General features: G+C 37.7%; 1 protein-coding gene across 2 annotated transcripts in view; it reads left to right on the top strand.

The window, feature by feature from the left end:
* The window catches only part of esyt2a (extended synaptotagmin-like protein 2a), a 57213-nt gene that overhangs the window by 17140 nt on the left and 26951 nt on the right, over positions 1-13122 (top strand). The gene's annotated exons all lie outside the window — the stretch shown is intronic.

Below are 13122 nucleotides of genomic sequence, written 5' to 3'. Positions count from 1 at the left end.
ACCAAAGCACAGTCTACCGGTAAAGGTAAGGGGCGTGACGTTTCCGACAAACGTGCACTAGGCGGTTAGCGAATCACAACACACTGGGCCAGCTAACCAATCAGAGCCCACTGCGTATTTTTGAGGGACTGGCTTCATACAACCCGGAAAGCATCAGACCGTTTTACAAGGAGGGACAGAGCAGTGTAGAATAAAGGTCAAATATATGAAAAATAATGATTTTTTATTTAAAACGAAGCATGAACACATGTTACAGTGCACCCACAAACACAATCAAGCCTTCAAAAGAATGTGTTTTACCACCCCTTTAATAATGTTATGTTAAATGTATAACATTTTATTATGTAGGGTGAACACACTTATCGATTTAATAACTATTTGCTCTACAAGTGTAAGTGGAAAACTATTAAATAACAACAAGCATATTTTTAGAAACAAAATGCAAATATAAACTCATTGGACAAACTCAATTGAATTGAGGGCAGGAATTCCATCCAATAATTGTGTATGAGTCCCCACAGCCTAAGCACAGGCACCACTCTTCTGCATAATGGTAAACACAAAATTACAGAAACTCCTCTAAATGTGCAACATAACTGAACATTAAACACTAACATAAACTAACAACATCTTTCCCTTTACTGAAAAACACATAACACTTTAATCCCTAAATTTACTCTCCTAATTCAGTCCCTTGCAAAGCATGCTGGGAACTACAGATCCACTGCCCAGTTTGTTCGTTTTACTCAGCAATGTTAAGTTGACCGAACAAACACGCAAGTAAAGCTGACAATTCTCATATACTAGTTACATGAGTTTTTAAGTAATGTGAACAAGGATGATTTGAGTGCAACAAACAATAGTCAAAGTTCATTTTTTTTTAGTTGATCAATATTGACGTCGGCCACCAAATTGTATCTTGGAAAGCAGTACAGTTGCTGTAATTACATTTATTTTATGTAATATTTACTAAAATATTTTTTTTGAAAATGATTTAAACTTCTGTAATCTGTAAAATAATCATATTTATACTTTAGATAGCATATTTATGCTTTTAGATACTATTATACTGTAATACTAACAGTATATTTTTATTCTGTAATATTTTATTTTATACTGTAATATATTATAATGTAACAGTAATATTTTTTGCAAAAAGTAAAGAAAAATGTCTGTGAGATCTGTCTGTGTGCACTGGGAATCATGTTTTCTCAAATAAAGACCAGACACAATGCTAATTTTACATGCAGTACACAGTTAATATGACATAATGGCCAACTGGATATAGCGCAGCATAGTTGGAAGTTGCATTTCTATTATTAAGACAGATCTGTTCATTTTAAATAAAGACAATAACCACAGACCACAGATTCTTGGTTCTCAGAAGACTGTTTTCAGCACTATCAAAATAAAAGTCCAGCTTGTGACTAGGGATGAAACGATTACCGGTTTCACGATAAACCACGATAAAATTTAGTGACGGTTAGTAATATTGTATAAAATTTAATTATCATTAAAATCGCGTGTGATTATCACGATTGTGAAAACTCACGGTAAATCTTGTCCAGTCAGCGTCAGTCTGGCGCAGCGCACAGCTGTTTTTTGAATGAGAAGAAATGGCAGAAGGCAGTGACAGCTCTCGGGAGATCTCGGGAGATCTGAATCTGAGGCGTTGTCATTTTTTGGCTTTTACAAAAGTCCTGAGGGAAACTTAATCGAAGATGGTCACCCTGTCTGCAGAACATGCCAAAAGAAAGTCGCTGTAATAGAGGGAACACTTCAAAACTACGAACGCACGGCAAGTGGACTTTGACCTGAATACCAAAACTACGTCTGGGAAATAATAACGTGAAGCGAACGAACAAGTTCAGACAAGACTAGGGTGACATTTAAGGGATAATCAGGGCTTGACATTAACAACAGCCATTTGCGGGTGTAAGTTAACGTTATTTCGGCTGCACACTAGCCAATCTGGCTGTTGAACTTATTATAGTCTTCTCAAAAGCCATCTGTTATAATCGCGTTGCGCATTATAACCACTTACACGTGTTTCTATTGAGTTTATGTATGCAATGTCTCATAATCAGAGGCGTTCAGATTAGCCGGAGTTTTGTTCGGAGCGCGCGCCACTCTCACTCGCTGAAATCTGCACTAAAAGCAGAGATAAACATGCGATGTACGCAGGAGATTCATTCATCATACAGTGGATGACTGTTTTTGTTCTATTTCAGCAGCGAAAATAGTTTCAAACAAACACAGCAGAACTACAGCGCATCTGATATGACTGGCATAACGCTGGCGAATTTAGGGACCGTCTCTAAAGTTACATACAACATTGGTAACATTATACACGTTTCAAACTTCAATAGCATTTGAAGAGAATGACAGTCATAAAACTGACTGTAAAGTGATCATCTAGGTGTCAGGTATGATGCACACATTTTGATATTTAATAAAATAAACTGTCAAATTAAATGGAAATATGGATATGCATTATTTCACTAGGATACTGTTTGGGCTCTTACACAAAATATGCTAGATTTAAATGCATCATTGCTGAACACTGATGAGAATATTGCTTGAGAATATATTTACAGAGATAATATTAGAGATTATATTTACGACAAATTATTATTATTTATGCATTATGCGTTGCTATTTACGACGGCCATTATAAGGAAGGAAATCCCACAGAATAGAATCTTGCTTAAAAAAGTGCATAGAGCTGCTTTAGTTATTTGTTGTTTGTTGATTTTCAAATATAACACTTGTTGAAATGTTTTAAGTGTGTGCATCTGTCCTTTTTGAACACTTTCATCTCGTTTGAACAAAACCGTGATAATATTGATAACCGTGATAATTTGGGTCACTATAATCATGATGTTAAATTTCCATACCGTTTCATCCCACTTGTGACACTTATCGGCCAATGCTGATAAAAGACAAATATCTGCCAATATATCGGTGGCCAACTATTTCTCAGCAGCTTTGCCAAATCCTCCTACTGAAAATCTAATCTACAAAAACAAAAAGTCAAGCGTCTAAAGTCTAATAAAGTCAGTGCCTTACAATACAAAAAAATGGCTCATTCAGACTATTACAAAACTGTTTAATCCAAGAGACAGCTTTTATTCGCTTAGCTTTATCGCGTCAATGTGAAAGGGGCTTTACGGTGTGTGTGACCGATAGATTTATTACAGTATGTTTGCTTTACTGTGTCTGATCAGTCACCTTGAGCTCTGTAGAGTCTTTGTTGTTTGTTTGAGACTGCTGCAAGTTTTAAATTACATTCAGAGTGTGTGTTTGTTTAGATTCTTTTTCTGTTTTAGGTGGTAATGGATGGCTCTTTTCAATGCAGACATCTTCTACATTGATTTGCAGCCACAGTCATCATCTTGTTCTTTCAGGAAACACTGTGTCCTTTAGGACAGTGTTTTTCTCTCCTCATGCAATTTCTCTTTACTGAATAAACAAGAACCCATTTAGATCAGCAGATCTCTCCATCGCCAGCCTCATTCATCTAGTCATCCGCTGTCTGTAAATTGCTGAGGGGTGTCAGTCTGTCCGTTCTCTCTCAGCAGAGATGCTCGTTTACTTCACCATTCATTAACTCAATCAAACTCTTAGCTTTGTATTTGGGTTTATATAATCCAAAAATTCTGTCATCATCTATTCACCCTCACAATAAATCAGTACATCAAATAAGGTAAATTAAACCTTGCATATGAATTAATATTCTCTTGATTTACATATACACTGTTTTCATTTATTAAAACTAGACTAAAATGCCAGACATCAAAACTAAACAAAAACAGGACAAGGTTGACTATAAGACAAAAAATAAAAGGTCCTTTGACACTGGATTAAGACTATATATAAAAATTAAAAAAAAAATAGCTGACATTAACATTAAGTGCATCCCTACTGTTCTGTCCTCAGATTTGCAATTTTGTGTGTTTTTTTGTACGGTATGGCAGTCTTGTGCTCTTTAAGCTCCTCTAGTAAACAAAAATAATACCATCCGATCAGTTTCTTGCATTGACTGTCTGGCATGCTGGCTGTCTGACACATGCTGCCCAGCTAAAAAAACAGCAAATGCCCTTTGACCTGTTGAGCAGTCATGCTGGCTCATCTCAGACGTGCCTGTGATACCTCACCAAATCATTAAGCAGCTCTAGCTGTCAGTCCTTCATTGAGATCACAATAAAATCTAAACCTCTGGGTGGATCATTTAGGGCAGTGGTTCTCAACTCTGGCCCTCGAGGTCCTCTTTGTTGGGGCATTTCAAACAAAAGTGAATACCTGAATCCCTTCATGAAGGGCCCTTCCACTAGTCCGTTAGATCGCGAGAGAGTTGGGGTTAACGTATAAACAAAATATTTTAAGTGGTTTTGTTTTGTTCACATTATGTCATACATTTCAAATGAAGCTTAAATAGGTTTCATTGGTAAGAAATAAGCTTAATAGTAGATAAGTTAGGTGGTGTTGTTGACTACTTACATGCAGTGTCTAAACAAGAGACAGCTAGTTTTAAAGTTGAGAGAAGAGACTGAACACAAACAAATATATATAAAATCATATTTTAGAAAATGCATTATAAAATGTATATTTGTTTGCAACAATTATGCTAACAGCAATAAATATAAAATCATATTTTAGAAAATGCATTATAAAATGTATATTTGTTTGCAACAATTATGCTAACAGCAATAAATAAGACATTCCTCTTGTAAGAACAGCTAATGGTCTGATGGACACCACACTGCATTTTCATGGTAACATTCTAGGTTAAGATAATGAGGAAATGTTGTCGTTGTGTTCGAATATGCCTATTTCCATATTATATAGTAGGCGAAAAAACAGTATTTGAGCCGAGTAGTATGTCCATATTCATAGTATGCATAAAACAGCAGACCAAAAGTCCCCGGATGACCTACTACTTCCGGCAAGATCCTGAAGTGTGCATTTGATGGATGTTTTTCTATCCCATAAGGCGACGGAAGAGGATTTGTGAACGGAAGTGAAGTGACGCGACTGACGTTGTAGGTCACATGATAATGACAGCGTGGCGAATGTAGTACGTCCAGATTACATACACACATTCATACTATATAGAACATACTATAACCAAATGTAGTACCTACTACATAGTATGTGTTTTTGACGCAGCAGTTGTCCTCCCTTCACCATGTGTGCTACAAACAGCTACGTATATAATTAAGCAAGTGCACTGCTTCCTACAAAGTCCTCACTTCAAGGGCATAGGGATGCTCACATTCGATTGGAATTCGCTCAGAGTTTTGCCCAACCCTAACACACCTGAACAAGCTAATCAAGGTCTTCAGGATTACTAGAAAATGATAGGAAGGTGAGATTGATCAAGGTTGCAGCTAAACAGCAGGAAAGTGGACCCATCAGCTATATAATTCTCCAGAATTGGAGAACCCCTGATTTAGGGGTCAGATGAGGTCAAATCTATCTAAATGAAGTTCTTGTTCCTGGTTCCTGGTTGCTACAGTTACTCTCAGAATTAGCGTGTTTGTTTCTCAACTGGGGAACAGGGTTGTATATGACGAAGTTGTTTGCTTGGATAGGAAATTACATTGCTTAACAGATCAGATCTTACACAGATGCACACATTCACGCCCACGCCCATAAATCCCACACACACACACACACACACACACACACACACACACACACACACACACACACACACACACACATGGTCAGCGTGTTAACATGTCTTCTCTTCATGAATCAGCTGTACATGCTTAGACTAGCTGTCTGTGCCATCCTGTCAAAACTGCACTATTGTAACTGGAAGTACTCTGTGGAAGTTTCTGCCTCAAATAAATTCTCATTTTTTACTGTGTTTAGGAATTGAGGTTTATAAAAACATGCCTTTTGATAAATAATAATAATATTAAATATATATTCACAATGTGTCTGTGAATGATACTTTGACCCCCATCAATGCTTTCTTAGCCCTTTGAAGGCAAGAGTCATGTGTGTTTGTGGCAGAGATAAGACCGATGCAGTCTGTAATATCAGATCAGATCAGATCAGCGCCGACTGCTGTCTGACAGGCTATGGGAATTAGCAGGCTAACTTTAGCTGTTGTATGCTCTCTGCGCATATAATCAGGAAATAGCACAGCTTTGAGTCATGGACTGGCTTTCTCCCTCTGGAAAATATGAGAAAGAAATGGAGCCAAAGACATGTCAGGGTTTTTCCATTTGGTTTTCCTGGCATATCTCTCACTCTGTCGCTCACATGCTTTTGTGCCACATCTTTCCATATAGGTCCTTTCTCCTTAACACAGTTTACTCCATGTTGATGAATGTAAGATGAAGAGCCAGAAAGGCACTGCGAGCAAGCAGCTGTATGCAACAAAACAAGAACACTACCATTAAAATCAAAGAAACTGCCGACAAAATAGAGATGGAAATATTTGGGGAATTTAACAGTTTTCTACTTAAAACAGAACTATTTTTGGTAACGTACTGTAGTTTTTTGTTTTTGTTAAAGCATCATATATTATAACAAAATTCCCTTTAAAAGGGTTGTGACAGGCAGTCCAGGTTTAGTTTTAGAGTTTTTATTACAATCAATGTTAAATGTTTTTTAAAGCTGCAGTTCGTAACTTTTTTTTGTTAAAATTATCCAAAATAAATTTCAAAAGTGTTCAAAACTATTTCCTTACCTTAGCCGATTCACAACGGTAAGCTTGTAATAAAGTGTTATGATTTGAGTGGTACTGGTAGCTTTCCATGGGAAATTCGAGCATGGTGCGTTCGTCTTTGACGTTGTCACGTCTGTATGGAGTCCGGCTCGCATGTGAGGATACTGCAGGTGGCGGATCATTCATAGCCTTTTCTCACATAATTTTCTCACATTTCTCACATGGAATAATGTATTGGATTGTAATCCAGAAAGGTCCAAACGACAATCATCAATGACAACTGGAGATTCACCCAAAGTCAAAAGCAAAAGATTAGACTGTACAGAAATTGAAATCTACAGGTAACGGTAACGCTAATACACATTAAATACACAGTCACGCCAAGCTGAATAATAAATTGCCCAGTTTAATGTGATATGAACGATTGTTAGATTTAATCATCGTTGGTAGCGCCAATTATTAATACTTTTTTCTCAGTTGGTCAGAACAAAAGTGGCAGACATGTTACTTACTTTGTTCAGATGACATTTTCCGGTGAAAATTCTTATTTTGGTCATGCTTCCAAGCAGGGGCGACGCTAGCAATTTTGGGCCCTATGAAAGAATAAGTGAAAAATGTAACCTATTGCAGGTAGTGTTTGGCAACGCAGCTAGTGCTAACATACAGCAATTTAAGCTCAGCGAATAAACATATACCATATACTTTATAAAGAACTTGGTGAGCAATTGTTGGCCCATTTTCTCTCTCTCTGCCCTCTGTAGCCTCTCTTTTCGGTTTTGATGACCGGACTTATACTTCTTCACCAAACTCGAAGACATCTCTAATTTGACAGTTTACTATCTGATTTCACTCAGTGACTCTAGCCTACATAGGACGGGACAGAACCATGCAGCGAATGGGGGGGGGGGGGTACATTTGCCGAAAATGCAGAAATAAGCCGTTATTTTGCTCCATTTGTTACGTTTTATTAGTAGTAACTATTACTGTTACTACTAATAAAACCGATCTCTGGGGGCCCCAAAAGTGTGTGGGCCCTTAGAATCGTCCTAACCCCCCCCCCCCCCCCCCCCCCCAGTAGCGGTGCCCCTGCTTCCAAGACGTAGAATCTGTGGTTCCGAAGTACAGTATCCACACCGGTGTGGTAAATGAATGACAGCCACACAAACTCCTCAAAACATTAGATCATCCGCGCTGAGGAACCGATGCCAATGCGCGATGCACGTAACGATGATAATTCCACAAATATATATATCATATCATAAAAAAATCTCATATATTTAAAAGTGGCTTAATTTCACTTGTTAAAATAGTCATAGAAGCAGACAGGGCATTAAGAAATAAACAAACAAACAAAACTCTGTTCCAAATGAGTATCTATAGTTATTTTAATATGATTTAATTATGAATAAACTGTAACAGTTCTCATTTCTACACTGTAAAAAATATTTGTAATTTTTTTAAGAAATAAAGGGTAAAAATACCACAGTAAAAATCTGTTAATCAATTAACCGCAAGTTATCTTACCATATAGGCTAAAGTGAAAAATTGTAAATGGTTTAACATTGTGTTATAAATCATTTTACTGTTCAGTAATGTATTTTATAAAAAAAAAAAAAAAAAGGTTTAATGAAGAACCACTTCGACTGATTCAGTAAGTGAGTAAATCTTCAGAGCAATTCAAACCAATTAGTCATGACTGATACTTTAAAAGAGCTGACTCAATAAGTGTCATTCGTTTGTGATTCGGACTGCACTAGTCATTCTGTATGTTTAGTGTTGTGTCAGCATCTGTGGAAGAACGCAGATGGTCAAGAAACGGGTTATTTTTTAATTTCTTGATTTCTAATCCACAGATTTTCTAATTGCATCGATCGCTCTCTATGAGATTGCTGCTCAGTTTGCACCTTTAGTTTGCTGGTCTTCAGCAATGGAACAAAATGTTCCAGTTAAGCAGCCGCATTATGTCATTTATAATATGGCCATTTAATGAGCAATGGATATGATGAGTAGTCAGAATAAAACTAGTTTATTCAAGTTGTGAGCCATGGCCTAGCAGTTAGCCGTGTGATGCAGTGATTTTAAATATGGCCATTTCTCCACAATACCTTCTCACTCTAATGTTTCCATCAATAAAGAGTGGCTAAGATTTAAACATGTTTTGATAACATATTTTCATGTTGCATTTAAATGAAGCAGATTGTATCCCTCACAGCCTTATATTGTTATTTTCATCAAATTAAATATTGTGTCTAGTCTACCCTCACTAAAGTCCACTAAAAAGGTTTGTTTGAGTGAAAAACCTCAAACTAGCAAGCTATAACTGTATAAAAACCCCTCTTTTATATCAACTCATGAACCAATGCGTCTTTCCCTACACTATCTAGTTATAAAATCAACGTATCAGTCTGATAAAGAATGAAAATGTTGATTTGATTAAAGTCCCTCTGTAGTCAATACTTTAATCCCTTAAAACGCATCTTTGATCACCAAAATGGCATTTTTCCTGTTAAAAAAAATTCCTCATGTCTTAAAATAGCTTGAATCTAACTCTACACCGTTGGTTTATTTAGTAAACGCAGAGCCATGCATATGCATATTAGCCCCGCCTTCACTCACTCGCACCAGCTCAGAATACCTGATCCACTCGATCAACTTTACAGTAAACGCTGCACAATGACAAGTGAAATACTGGTTTAAATCAGCCATATATGTTTGAACCAGAAATAGAGGTGTAACGATATTCAAACCGAACTGAAAAAGCGTCATACACCACCCACGGTTCGAACCGCGATTCTCTCATGTCGAACCGAACGCGCCCCGCCCCCTGCTGCCCCAGCCTAGCTCTCATTCACCTTATGCCACAAAATATTTTTTTTCTTCCTTGACATTAGATTAAATGGTAATTAGTACACTTTTAACAACTAATAAGAGTTGTATTTTTACAAAATATTATTATAATAATATTATTTACTAAGCATACACTAACTTTTCTCAAGTTGCAGCATGGTGGAAGGACAAAAAGAGCCAGTTTCCCCAAAATGCTACCTTGGAGCCCCAGCAACATTGTCATTTTTGTATCTTGTTACAAAATAAAAAATCTCTCTCACCTCAGAAAACTTTCCTGTAAGCCGTTATACTGCACTCGTAGTAGCGCACACTCTTTGCGCTCCCTATCACGCCGTATATTATAAGCGCAAGAGAAACTACGAGCATACAACGTTACGATGTCAATTTGTAAGTCATGAAATAAAAGTAAAGTACCAATAAATCACATAACTGGTTCGACGTGTGTGAGCTGGGACGGATTTGCATGCAGTTATGATGTGCATTCTGTTTATCAGGAGCAGTTTTCATATTTCATTAACAGTTCATGAAGTATTGTGTATTCGCTATGGTAACTGTTGTTTTTTTAAATTTAATTTTTATGAAATAAATGTGCTTTTTTTTTTTTTTTTTTTTACATTACGGTAAATGGTAAAATGAGTTGATTATTTCTGACTAGCCTACAGTGCAGACATTTATTTAATTTGAGTTAACTCCGGTATGCAAACTGCTCTAAAGAAAACTTGAAGCCAATGTATAAAGTTAAATTATTGCTGTTGTTATTATTAAAGGTCCCATGGCATGAAATTTTCATTTTATGAGGTATTTCAACATTAATATGAGTTCCCCTAGCCTGAATATTGTCCCCAAGTGGATAGAAATGTTGATCGGGGTAAAACCGAGTTCTGGCTGTCTCTCTCTGCCTTTGAGAAAATGACAGGCCCGACTAGCCAATCCTGAAGCCTCCTGGTTTGACGTCCAAGCAGGCACGGTTTCCTCCCTTTCCTCCGCCCAGAGAATCTGGCACGCCCATGCAAAACACTCGAGAGATCATTAACGTTACTTGTGAACGAGTGAACACTGGCAGTTTCTCAGTGTTTGGATGTACAAATGAAAACAGAAGTCTTTCTTCAGTTCCTTCTGATCTGTGATCAGTGATTTCTGATGTGTAGCTAATTATTTATTATTTGTGGACACGCAGCGGCTTCTCTCTCTCCCGACAGAACGGTGTTTTCGTGTTTTCTATCTTGAGAGTCAGTGTTTTTGTACGTCCTCGTCGCGTCTATCTGTTCTTAAATGTGCATACAGTCTTTTCTGTTTAACATCAGCAGTCACATCTTTAGAGATAAACTTCACACACGCCGAAGCTCGGCCTCCAACATCCCCGACCCCCAGTACTGCATCTGGCCCACAGCGGAGGCACCAAACGCGGCGTGAGATTAAGCAGAAGGAGGGTAAGCGTGAGGGTATCTGGGCTAGGCTAGCCAGCTTTCCCCACAATAAACTGGATTACATTCGATTACAGCTGTTGTGTCTTTGTTTGCGCTGTGTAAGTTACTCAATGCGCGTCAACGACGCTATTCATATGTTTGGAACATATCTAGAAATAATGCTATATTCAACACTTACTAACTCGTTCATCTCGCTGTAATGATACATTGCATGTGTTACAAAGTTGGTAGAATAATGATGAAGAGGACTCGGTGTGACTGGGACTCGTGTTTATTCAGAACTCTCAGATACAAACACAATAAACTCGCGCTGACTGACAGCGCTCTCATAACTCAGTAGTTACTATAAATAACTTTGTTAGCAATCGCTTCGTCTCCGTGATGTCCGGTTCGCGAACGAATCATTCTTTTGAATCGGTTCTTTTTAGTGAACCGAACCAGTTCACCAAATCGGACTGAATCGTTCTGAACGGTTCGCGTCTCGAGTCAGCGCTGATCCATAATTTACTAAAGTTACTAACTTTCTGACATGAGTGACAGTCCCTCCGACTAGAAATAAACTAATAACCTGTAGTATATGCTAGTAACTACAACAGTTCACCCTGAACTGAGACATGCTGAGAGAACTGATGAGAAGTGAACACAGGTCCATCCGTCTCTCTGGCAGACTCGTGCCTGCTCGTGCCTCGTTAAACCACGCCCCCTCCGCTCATTTAAAATGCAAAGATGTCAGCCAATCACAACAGTGGGCGTTTTTACTGAAGTCCAGAGCCATATAGAGAGAGAGTTGCGACAACGGAAGTTCAAAACGCTTGATAGTCACGTGATTCATGTAGACCTCGAATAGTTCCAGGAAGTGCTTTGACGGGCAATTCAAATTGATAGTCACAGTGACAGAACTGCGCTTTTTGGTAATTAATAGTCAATAAATGCATTGATTTTCAATAATTTTTATTACACATCGACATGTGTATGTAGCATGAGTATGTAGTTACAGCGATGTTGTTTTTAAAATATATATTTTTTTAATGATGAATAATCTACACAAGCAGGCTTTAATGTACAAGTTATTTTGATTAAAATGTGCTGATCATTTAAAATCTTACTGATTAAACGTCTTCCCTTTTAAAAGTGCATCACAAACGGTCTGTTCTGCTGTAACTCTATGGCGCGGCTGCTACTTCCGGGAACTATTGAGAGTCTCCGCGAGCCGCCATTGCTGTAAAAAAAAACGTTCCATTGGAGTCTATGGAGTTGTCGCAACTCTCTCTCTATATGGCTCTGCTGAAGTCTCACAGCAGACACGCCTCTTGAAGCAGGGCATTCAGCCACAGGGCAAACAGCAGTATAGAAAAAATGCCTTTTATTTCTAAATTATGACATTTTATGATGTAAAAATCATACTAATAATATAAGTACACCTCAGGAAACACTATAAAATAATAGAAAAATGCCATGCCATGGGACCTTTAAGTTAAAACTAAAGTGAATCTAGTGTTATTATTGCTGGTGCCCTGTCATGAACCATGACTCCACAGCAAACAGAACCGAACTGAACCGTGGCTCCAAAACCATGACATGAACCAAACCGTGGCATAGGTGTATCGTTACACACCTAGAAACTGATTCAGAAGAAGTGGAAGAGTGAATTATACAGGCTTGTCTACAAGTCAATGCATCAGAATGGTAGTGCGTTTTATGTATCGCTCTCTATAAAGTCTGACACATAATTCATATGATTAGCCTTTTGCTTGACTACGTTATCAAACAGCTAATAATTTGTTGATGATAATGTTACACAAAGCATGTTCCCGTTCGCCATCTCCGAGTCAGACAGCTGCCTTCTTAAAATCAGTATTCTTAGAAACGCTTTGAACAACTTAAAAAAATCAGTGGAGAAAGGCATACAGTTCATCATAGCATACATAATTCACTCGTTATATTGCTAAATGTACCCGATTTTTCATATCAACTGAAAAATATACCGGGATAACCTGACTTCTCTTGAGACTCCCTGCACGTTGACGGGATTGGTTACAACATATTTGTGATGTAGAGAAGAAGGGTGTTTCAAAGCGCGTTTTTGAGACCATCTTTAGTTTACTGCAGTTTTAAGGAAATACTCAGCAATGGTGTTGACTTATGAATTTGCACATGGTTTGT

The sequence above is a fragment of the Gobio gobio genome, assembly GCF_949357685.1.
Source record: "Gobio gobio genome assembly, chromosome: 6".
Taxonomy (NCBI): Eukaryota; Metazoa; Chordata; class Actinopteri; order Cypriniformes; family Gobionidae; genus Gobio; species Gobio gobio.
Note: the sequence above shows the minus strand (reverse complement) of the source record. Positions and strands in the feature narration are given on the sequence as shown.